The sequence below is a fragment of the Perca fluviatilis genome, chromosome 7, assembly GCF_010015445.1.
Source record: "Perca fluviatilis chromosome 7, GENO_Pfluv_1.0, whole genome shotgun sequence".
Classification (NCBI taxonomy): Eukaryota; Metazoa; Chordata; class Actinopteri; order Perciformes; family Percidae; genus Perca; species Perca fluviatilis.
In genome coordinates, this window is record NC_053118.1 from 40,672,059 (window position 1) to 40,681,812 (window position 9,754).

Below are 9,754 nucleotides of genomic sequence, written 5' to 3' on the forward strand. Positions count from 1 at the left end.
TCATGAGGAGGTGGGTTAATAACGAGGTAAGCGATTATGATTGGCTAAGGCAGAGTCATGTTTCATGGTAGCCAATCGGCGCCAGTGTTTTTACACACATGCCAGCACACGCGCCATACACACAAACACACACACACAAACACACCCAAACACACACAAAACACACACACACAAACACACAAAACACACACACACACACAAACACACACACACACACACAACAGCTAAACAGAGATTCGGACGCAGCAGCAGAGATGACGAAGTCAGCAGCAATCCGATGAAAGATTGCGCTTAGGTGGGGAGATATAAGCACTACTTCAAATTAATTGTGGTCAAAGGCAAGAACGTGTGACATAATAGTGTAATGCGTTATGTCCAGGAGCAAAGACCTTGTCGTCCATTCGCTAAGCAACTCTAATTTATGAAGCATCTCACAACCGACCACACGAACTACAAAGCTAGTGGCCAAAACACCGATACCTCCACCAACGATGATAGCTCGCCATCCACTAGCAAAGAAGGACTCGGAGCAAAGTTTACTTTTGTTGTGAACAAAACCCTTGGAAGTACAGGTTGTTTGCTTGACCAGTTGTCTCAGGTTGAGAGAGTTTGATTTAATTTGCGAGAGTTAAATGCACTTTATATGGTGTAACTGTTTACTTTTCTTACAAAGATAATACTTGAAGTGCAGGATAAACCTCCTGCTGTCTGTCGACGTGCAATAAATATCGAAATGTTTACAAGCACCTGTCTGTTCTACTAGTTTCAACTGACTTGTGAAAACTGCTAAAAAAAATCAAAATTCTTTGACATATAGCAACTTTTTTTAATAAACAGTAACGCAATAGTTACATTCCCTGGTAACGAAGTTACTTTTATTATAGAGTAATTCAGTTACTAACTCAGTTACTTTTGGAACAAGTAGGTAGTAACTATAACTAATTACTTTTTAAAGTAACGTTCCCCAACACTGATAATCTCTCCCCAACAATGATAAACAGTGATAACTATTTCACCTCTGACTATGTTAACCATATGTGTCTGATCTCTGCAAGGTTTTATAAATTATAGTCTGATAGTCCAGAGGCCATAGTTTGATAGTTTCTTTATTCTCTTTCATTACACAGAAGTTTTTCAACAGCTAAAAGAGCCAAAACACCAACTAATAAGACAGAAATGTTCCCGCTGCATACCAAAAAGATTTAAAAAAGGAATAATACTTGTGAGTGATACAACATATCCCCATGTATGTGTTCAGCAAACATGATTCAAATAAACACATTTTAGCCATTTTCAAGCATTTGGAACTTATAGAGTGCTTGTGAGTACACTTAGTTTGTAAAACATAAATGTGATTTTTGGGTGAATTCAATGCATGTATTGTTAATCCTCCAGCGTCACATATCACTTTTGTCTTGTCTCCAGATCAGAAGATGGCCAGGCACAGCCACTGAAAGAGGAAACAACATTATACAGCAAGCTTTCTCAACCAGAAGAGCTTTTGTTATCATCTTACACACCTGTTGCATATCCAGCTCAATCTTCCCTGTGTCAGCTCTCTCCAGAGTCTTAAACATTTCTGGTAGAGAGACAGAAAAAAAGGTTCTGGTAATGTCAACATGCCACCGCTCTCAGAGTCTACAAATCAATATTAGATATACTGAATGGATAAAGTTGTGTTTTCTGGACACTTACTGAAGAGCATTTCCAGTTTAATGAGACAACCCACAAAACAGTCAAAGTCTATGGCATACTGAGCATCGGAATAACGGCTGACAATGGCCTGCAGCACAGCACTGTTGACCTGGAAACCTGGGGAAGAACAATAGCCATCAGTTAGCATGATGTTCTCAAAGGTGTTGGATAATAGCAGGGTGCTAATGGTAGAGTTACACAGCCTGGCCCACTCTTATTTGTTCCTGTGGTCAGTATACATGAATTAAATCTATGTGCAGGGAGGGAGTCCTCTAACTGGCTTATCCAGTCTGTCAGGAACCACACACACACACACACACACACACACACACACACACACACACACACACACACACACACACACACACACACACACACACACACACCCCCACACACACACACACACACACACACACACACACACACACACACACACACACACACACACACCCCACACACACACACACACACACACACACACACACACACACACACACACACCCCCACACACACACATGCACACACACACCCACACCCACACACACACACACACACACACACACACACACACACACACACACACACACCCCAACACCACACACACACACTCACACACACACACACACACAAACCACACAAACACACACAAAAACACACACACACACACACACACACACACACACACACACACACACACAACACACACACACACACCACACACAGACAGAGGTGCCTGTGGGGCTCAGTTGTTAAATACAACCCAGAAAAATAAGCATCATAGGTAAAGTGCTGTATTTAGAAAGCTGTATTTTTCCATTTTTATAAGCATGTCATATTTTTGAATATGTGTCTCATAACTTGGTATATATGTGTGTGTAAACTATAGTGGCATACTCTGTTCAAAAATAATTAAAATATGCAGGCAACATATTTAAATAACTGATGTTGATTCTTATTAGGAAAGCAAATGTTATCCCTGAATTTCAAGCTATAAAATGTAAACTTGCAGAGAAAATGTTGCAGCAAAGCAGTAAGGTTATGATACATAATGTAAATAAAGAAGTTTTTTCGAACATTGATGGCCAGACTGCCATAACTTTAGTGGATGAGATTCCTCAGGTGATAATGTTAGTTACCTGCTTCAGTGGCGGATCCTCATCTCGTGGGAGTTCATGGTGCCAGAGCTGTCTGTGTCATGTTTCTTGAAGATCGCTGCGCTGACCCAGGATACAACCAGGTATGACAACCAAAACTCATTTCATATTCATACACTGCATCAATGACAACTTACCAGGTATTTCTGGATTTTGCTCCAAAGCAAGTTGAATTCTGTCAGCCCCAATTTGCCACTTTCATCTTTCTGAGGAATGTTAAGATTTATAAAAAGCTCATCCTGCATGATGAATTAAATTAATTGTTCACATATCTTAATTCCACATAGTATATTATAATGCACCCACATCCCAACATTTTTAAAGTACAGTTTCAAAACATCAACTGTGGGTGGAGAATTTATTCATTTCTTAATAATAATAATAATAATGCATTTTATTTATAGGCACCTTTCTAAACACCTTACAAAATCAGCAATAAAGTACTCAATCCATTAAACAAGCAATCAGAGAAACAGGCACTAAAATAACATGATAATACAATTAATAAAAGAGCAAGAAAAAGGGTGGGTCATCACAGTCAAAGCAAAAATGAAAAAATGAAAAAGAATTAAAGAGTAAGCTTAAAGAGGATACATCTAGCAGACTGACAATAAGGCGACCTGTCTCCAGGCTGAAGGATTCTGTCTTGATATCAGACCCTGCAAGAAAGTGACACAACATAGCTAGCTCTAACTCTAACAGTAAGTCAATGAAAATAAAAATATTACTTGTTCATGTATGTAAGAGATTAAATTTACTCACGCTGAGAGACAACTTTGTTCAAAATTTCAACCAGTTCAAAGGCCGATACCTCCATGTCCTGTTTGAAAAATGCACATTATAAGTTATTTCTGACTGGTTTGTAATCCAGGTTTAGAGCTGTTGATACATTTCTTTTATCCAATAGCTTTCATGTTGACATACATTGCCATCAGTCTGCTTGAAGAGCTCCTTGAAATGAGGATCCACATCACTCTCGGATAGATCCTGCTGTGATGGATGGAGACAGTATGTTACTCATGTCAAATAGGAGAAGCACTGGCTCTTCAAATTTGATTCATATTTTAAATATTGTTAAATTTAGCACAACATATGTTAAACATTAAGCAATAATCATTTCAAATTGAATGTGACATGCTATTTCATTTAATCTAAGTACTAAAGTGAAAAGAAAAGAATGTCTAACCAATGCAAGAGCAGCTAAATCATTCTGTGGATGTTCTTACCTCCTCTATTTGAAAGTCAAAGTCATCCTCCAGTGGACTGAAAAAAATAGAAATGCATAGCTTGAACAAACTCTGTTGGCGTACAAGAAAATAACATTAACAACAGTAAGTTTTGACAGTGAATTGAAGACTTTTCTGTGACCAGAGAAGGAGCTGGTCTCTGAGCTTTGTCCACTAGATGGCTGTATTACAGCAAAGCCCTGAGGTCTACATCAGCCTGCAGACATCAATCAGTCTCTATGTTACTGTAACACAATACCTGGCTGCAGCCGGGTTTCTCAGAGAACACCCTGAGAAGGAAGCTGCCATCGTTGTCAGGCTGGAAGGTCGAGGGAACAATGACATATTCTCCTGGAGGAAGATTAAACGGTTGCACACTCCGCGTGCTGGTGGAGGAGATGATCTCGGCCACAGGGCTCTGTTCCAGCAGGACATCTGGACCCAGGTGAACATTGTTTTGCCTTTGTACTGAAGAGTAACAGGAGAAAAGGGCTTTTATAAATGAAACATCAAAGAGCCACCCAGAAAATCACAATGTAATCAAGCAATACTCGTGACACTTGTGATGTCTATGTTGCATTTCAAATTTCATAGAAAGTAAGGGATATAATGGTTCAAATACAGACCTGATCTGGGACCTGTAAAAGGAAACAGACAGAAGAAGTATTGTTTTTAAATCAGTCAAATATTGAGCTCTGATTTCATGATAATGAAACATCAAATTATTCTGAGGTACCTTATAAATGGCAAAGCCAATTAGAAGTTTGCAGTCGCTCAAGGTCGCACCGAGCCTCTTCTGCTGTCGCATATCCTTTTGCATGAGCCCAACCAGAATGGTACATCCATCCTTCCCATCCAGGGGATCATCATCCACATCCTCCAGGCACACCACAAACTGAGGGTTGGACGAGAATGTGGCTGGAACAGACAAAAGTGTAATTCTTTATATGAATTGTAACAGAAGTTCTTGCTCAGACATACATATGGTTTCTCTGTTACCTGAGAACTCTCGTGCGCCCCTGCACTAGAGCCCTTCCTCCACGTCCCTTCATACTGGTAGTGGTTCCAGTGGCCCACTTTTATCACTCAGGAGCGTGTCTGGGGTCAAGTTACAGATCTCCAGCCTGGTGAACTGCTTGATGAAGTCTGAATAGGACATCCTGAGGAGAGAAACACATTTCTCAACAAAGAACATTGTGTCCACTTTTCCTAATCTGAGCCCAAATAGTTAATTTGGTGATGGTGAAAATATGTAAAATTTACATTTATTTTTATGTAAATGAAAAGTTAAAGCCAATAGATTTACCAGAATTCTCCATCATCAGGATCATGGTTCAACTTTGATTTCTCATCTTCACTGACATGGTCCCATTCACTGGAACTAATTGTGATTTAAAACAAAAAAATCATGCTTTTAGGATAATCCTGGAAATAACTAATGGTAGCTGATGGTTAATAGATCAAGAATGTAATTATTTACTTATCACTCCAAGGCCCATTCCACTCCTTGGGACCCCATGGGTTCCTCATGCGAACCAGCTGAACCGGCTTACCTTGGATATCAACCTGGGAGAGAACAGCAGGCAATGTCATTTTGCATGCAGTTGAAAAACAACAGCATAATGTTGACAGTTTAGATAATCATATACCTCCTCTGCACCAGTGACTGAGTATGCATGTCTTATGTCAAGATTGACATCTGGTAGTTTCTTTCTCTCATCAGCACTGGTGGTCTGAAAACACCAAGAACAACACTTTAATCTGATGAAATGAGTACTTTACTTCTGTTGGTGTGTTGGCTTGTTGTAAACATGCAGATCTGAATGAAAATAAGCAAATTACTATGAAAATAAGACCTACTTTAATAAAGCAACCAAGAAGTGAACCCAGGCTCAGGGCCTTCTGCATGATTTGGAAGAGCTTCGGTGGAGCTTCTTCTAAGGTGTATTCTTCTGCAATCCCTCCTGTAAAACCCTCAAAACCCTCAATAGTGTATCCTCCTGACAGGGCCTCATAACTGCCATACAACCTGTCAGACACAGAGGGATGTGACCAGATTTACCAACTATATATTGTACATGTTCACTGGGTTAACGTTTGGATGAAGCAAAAAACAACGATCCATACTTGGCGTGCGCTTTCCAGCAGCGCGCTCAAAACTCTAAGTTCTCCTTTGATTGAACGAACAGCAGCTTTCCTTCTCTTGTGGGTAAACGGTCATCGATCACCACATCAACCCACTCACCAAACTGCCAGATCTGAGAAGAAAATATTCTCATCAGTAAACTCAACGTCAAATACTTTTATTACTCATAAAAATTACACTATTTCATTTTTTTGTTTTTAACCTATTACCATGAGCCATCATTTTATGGTTGCACATGGCAGGAAAAAAGTTAGAAGCCAGATAAGAAGGGCATTTGTCTGACCTGGAAGTGAAATATCCCGGCGTAACCTTCAGTAAAACTCTGTTCCTGGGGCACCACGCGAGCCAGGATCTGCTGGTCTAGAGTCAGACTGGCTATTGCAGCCAGAAGCCAGCAGTCCCCTACACAGTAAAATCAGAGACATGTTCTGAGATTGAGCAATATGTGGCATTCACCGCAGTTCAGCAGATGCTGCAAACAGCATGTGCCCACAAACCACACAGGCTTAATAGGAGAATGGGTGGAGGGGTATAGACCAGGGATGTTTGTGGTTCCCCCACAAAATCCAAAACACCCCATCATTCATCCATCCATCCACCATCTATCCATCAATCCATCCATCCATCCATCCATCCATCCATCCATCCATCCATCCATCCATCCATCCCTTCATTCTGTCCCCTCACTTACCCAGCTCTCCTTGGCAAATGTCCGTCCTTGTGGCTCCATCAACAATGAACTTTGGGTTTGGGCACAGCTCCTATATAGAGAACCAAACAATCACAGACAGTTGAACATTTGAGAGCAGTTTTGAGAAATCTTTCCTTGGATTGTCCGGTATCACACTACTGAGACAATAGGAGGAAATACAGTTCAATGATTTAGATCTGATGACTGCGTTGAAAGTAAAGAATACCCCTATGAAAATAATTTACAAACACATGATTCAACACATTTAGGTAAATTCTCTCCCAGAGATTATTACTATGGTGAATAGTAATACAGTATGGGGCTTACGTTTAAACTTCTGTGGCTTCCAAGTGTTCTGATCTGAAGTAACGAGGTACAGCTACGTTTTTTTAATATATGTTTTTTACTTCTGCTGTTTTCCAAAGTCTTAGTTTAAAAGATTAAATATTCGCAATTCAGTAAATGACAGAAATACAATAATTAATGTCAAGTCAGTGACAAGCTCATCAACCATAGGATCATTTAAAAAACAGTATTCCTCTTATGTTTGGTTAGTTTTCATTGCTGTGTGTTTTTGCTTCCTACCGTTGGCCTTTTCCAAACAACCCCCTTGGTTTCTTCTGAGCCTGGTCCCAGATCCTTGTGGCCCAGTGATGTGGGCTCAGCTGGGAAGCACTTGTCCTCAAACAGGAGTCCACTCTTCAAACACAGCTGGCGCAGAGTCTCATAATCCTGCTGCAGGAACTTCACTGCTTTCTTGTTTGTGCCAATGCCTTGTTCCCTGCCCTGCTGACGGGCCAGTCGATCTGCCGTGGATGTCATCCTCACCTTGTAAGAGGATGTAGCCCTCCTTGGATGGTGATGTCCCTCTCTGTGAGCTCAGTTGGGTTGATGTCTGCTGCCTTTGTCCCAGTGTCCTATATAGCTGCCAAAGGTGAGGGGAGGTTAGGGTGGGATCACAGACACTTTAGCACTTTTAACACTTTGACACTTTAGCAATTTAGCTATTCAGCATTCACACGCATTTTCTGAAGGAAATTTAATATCTAGTAGCTAGTATCATATAAAAGCTGTTAGAGACTTTACTCTGACATATCTACCATCTCTTTATATTATCATATAAAAGCTGTTAGAGACTTTACTCTGACATATCTACCATCTCTTTATATTATCATATAAAAGCTGTTAGAGACTTTACTCTGACATATCTAACATCTCTTTATATTATCATATAAAAGCTGTTAGAGACTTCACTCTGACATATCTAACATCTCTTTATATATTTTTTTAAAAAAAATTTTTTTTTTTTTTTTTTTTATTTTAATTTTTTTTTATTTTATCATATATATGTCTTTAGTTTTATAAATGTCTCCTGACTGTCTGATGATGTAAGAACTTGTTAAGTGACATCAGGAGTTTCTACAGCGCAGAATAACTGCACACAGGATAATTAATTAATTCTAAATATTTCTGAAGAAAAGCACTGCTTGCTCTTGGGGGAATTATTCGAATTGTTGGGGCTTTGTAAATTATAGAGTGTGGTCTAGACCTACTCTATCTGTAAAGTGTCTCGAGATAACTCTTGTTATGAATTGATACTATAAATAAAATTGAATTGAATTGAATAAAGTCCTGATGCAGCCAGAATAAGTTCTGAATGATTGCAGATATAAACATACAGAGTTTAAATGTGTTAAAGAGAGAATCATAATCTAAAGTATATTTACCTGAATGACAGGAGAGAGATGAGTTCTAGAGTCAGCAGCAGGAGAGATACCTGGAATATCACATGAAAACACACTTCATTACTAAGATTATACAGAAAACCCAAACATGTGCTGGTCATATGGGATCATAACAGACAGGTTACATCACAGTTAACTTCTTTAGAATGGGACGGACAAAAGATGCAACAACTACAGAATAAAAGTGACAAAATAGCAGAAAAACAACAGAAACATCAAAAATTTTGGAATAACGTGCCTTGAGTTTTAAAACCACATCTAACTTCAAGGCTATTCAAAAAGCTCATAAAAAATCTTCAACAACTACAGAAAAAGTGACAAGAAAGTCTGCTGTGACGTTTGAAAAATGCGCCTCAAGTTTTAAAACCACATTTAACTTTAAAGTTCTTCAAAAAACACAGTCAAGCTGCAAGAACTGAGAAAAAGAGAGACATTTGCCCTAAAAACAAGAAAAGAAACATCTAAAAAAATGCCAAAATGTCTAAAAAAAGAAATTCACCAAATAAACACCACAGAAATATGGTAAAAAGCTCCAAAAACTTTGAAAAGCAAAACAATGAAACAGAAATAAAGAGGCAAAATCATTTAAAAAAGCATCTACAGCTTGGTAAAAGTTAGATTCTGTCAGCTGAAACAGAATCTAAACCAATCAGAGAAGTTTTAATGTCTCAAAGACAGAAAATCAAAAGTATATTTACCTGAATGACAGGAGAGAGAGATAGAAAAGTCTGAGAACTCCTCCATCTTTATACTGTAAAATATTATAATATCATATTATAATACCGCCCACATTATCTCTCATAGAGTCAGCATAAGATAACATATTATAATATATTATAATACACGCCCACTTTATCGCTTAGGCGCAGCAGGTAACTGCAGTCTACACAGCAGCAGTTAATGTAGACCAGACTCTAACTCCAGTCTACACAGCAGCAGTTCATGTGGACCAGACTCTAACTACAGTCTACACAGCAGCAGTTCATGTGACAGACCAGACTCTAACTCCAGTCTACACAGCAGCAGTTCATGTAGACCAGACTCTAACTCCAGTCTACACAGCAGCAGTTCATGTGGACCAGACTCTAACTCCAGTC

At 39.1% G+C, this 9,754-nt stretch overlaps 1 pseudogene; it reads right to left on the reverse strand.

Annotated features, from left to right (window-relative positions):
* Positions 1–1,411: 1,411 nt before the first annotated feature.
* On the reverse strand, positions 1,412–8,718 carry LOC120562502 (annotated as a pseudogene).
* Positions 8,719–9,754: the final 1,036 nt, after the last annotated feature.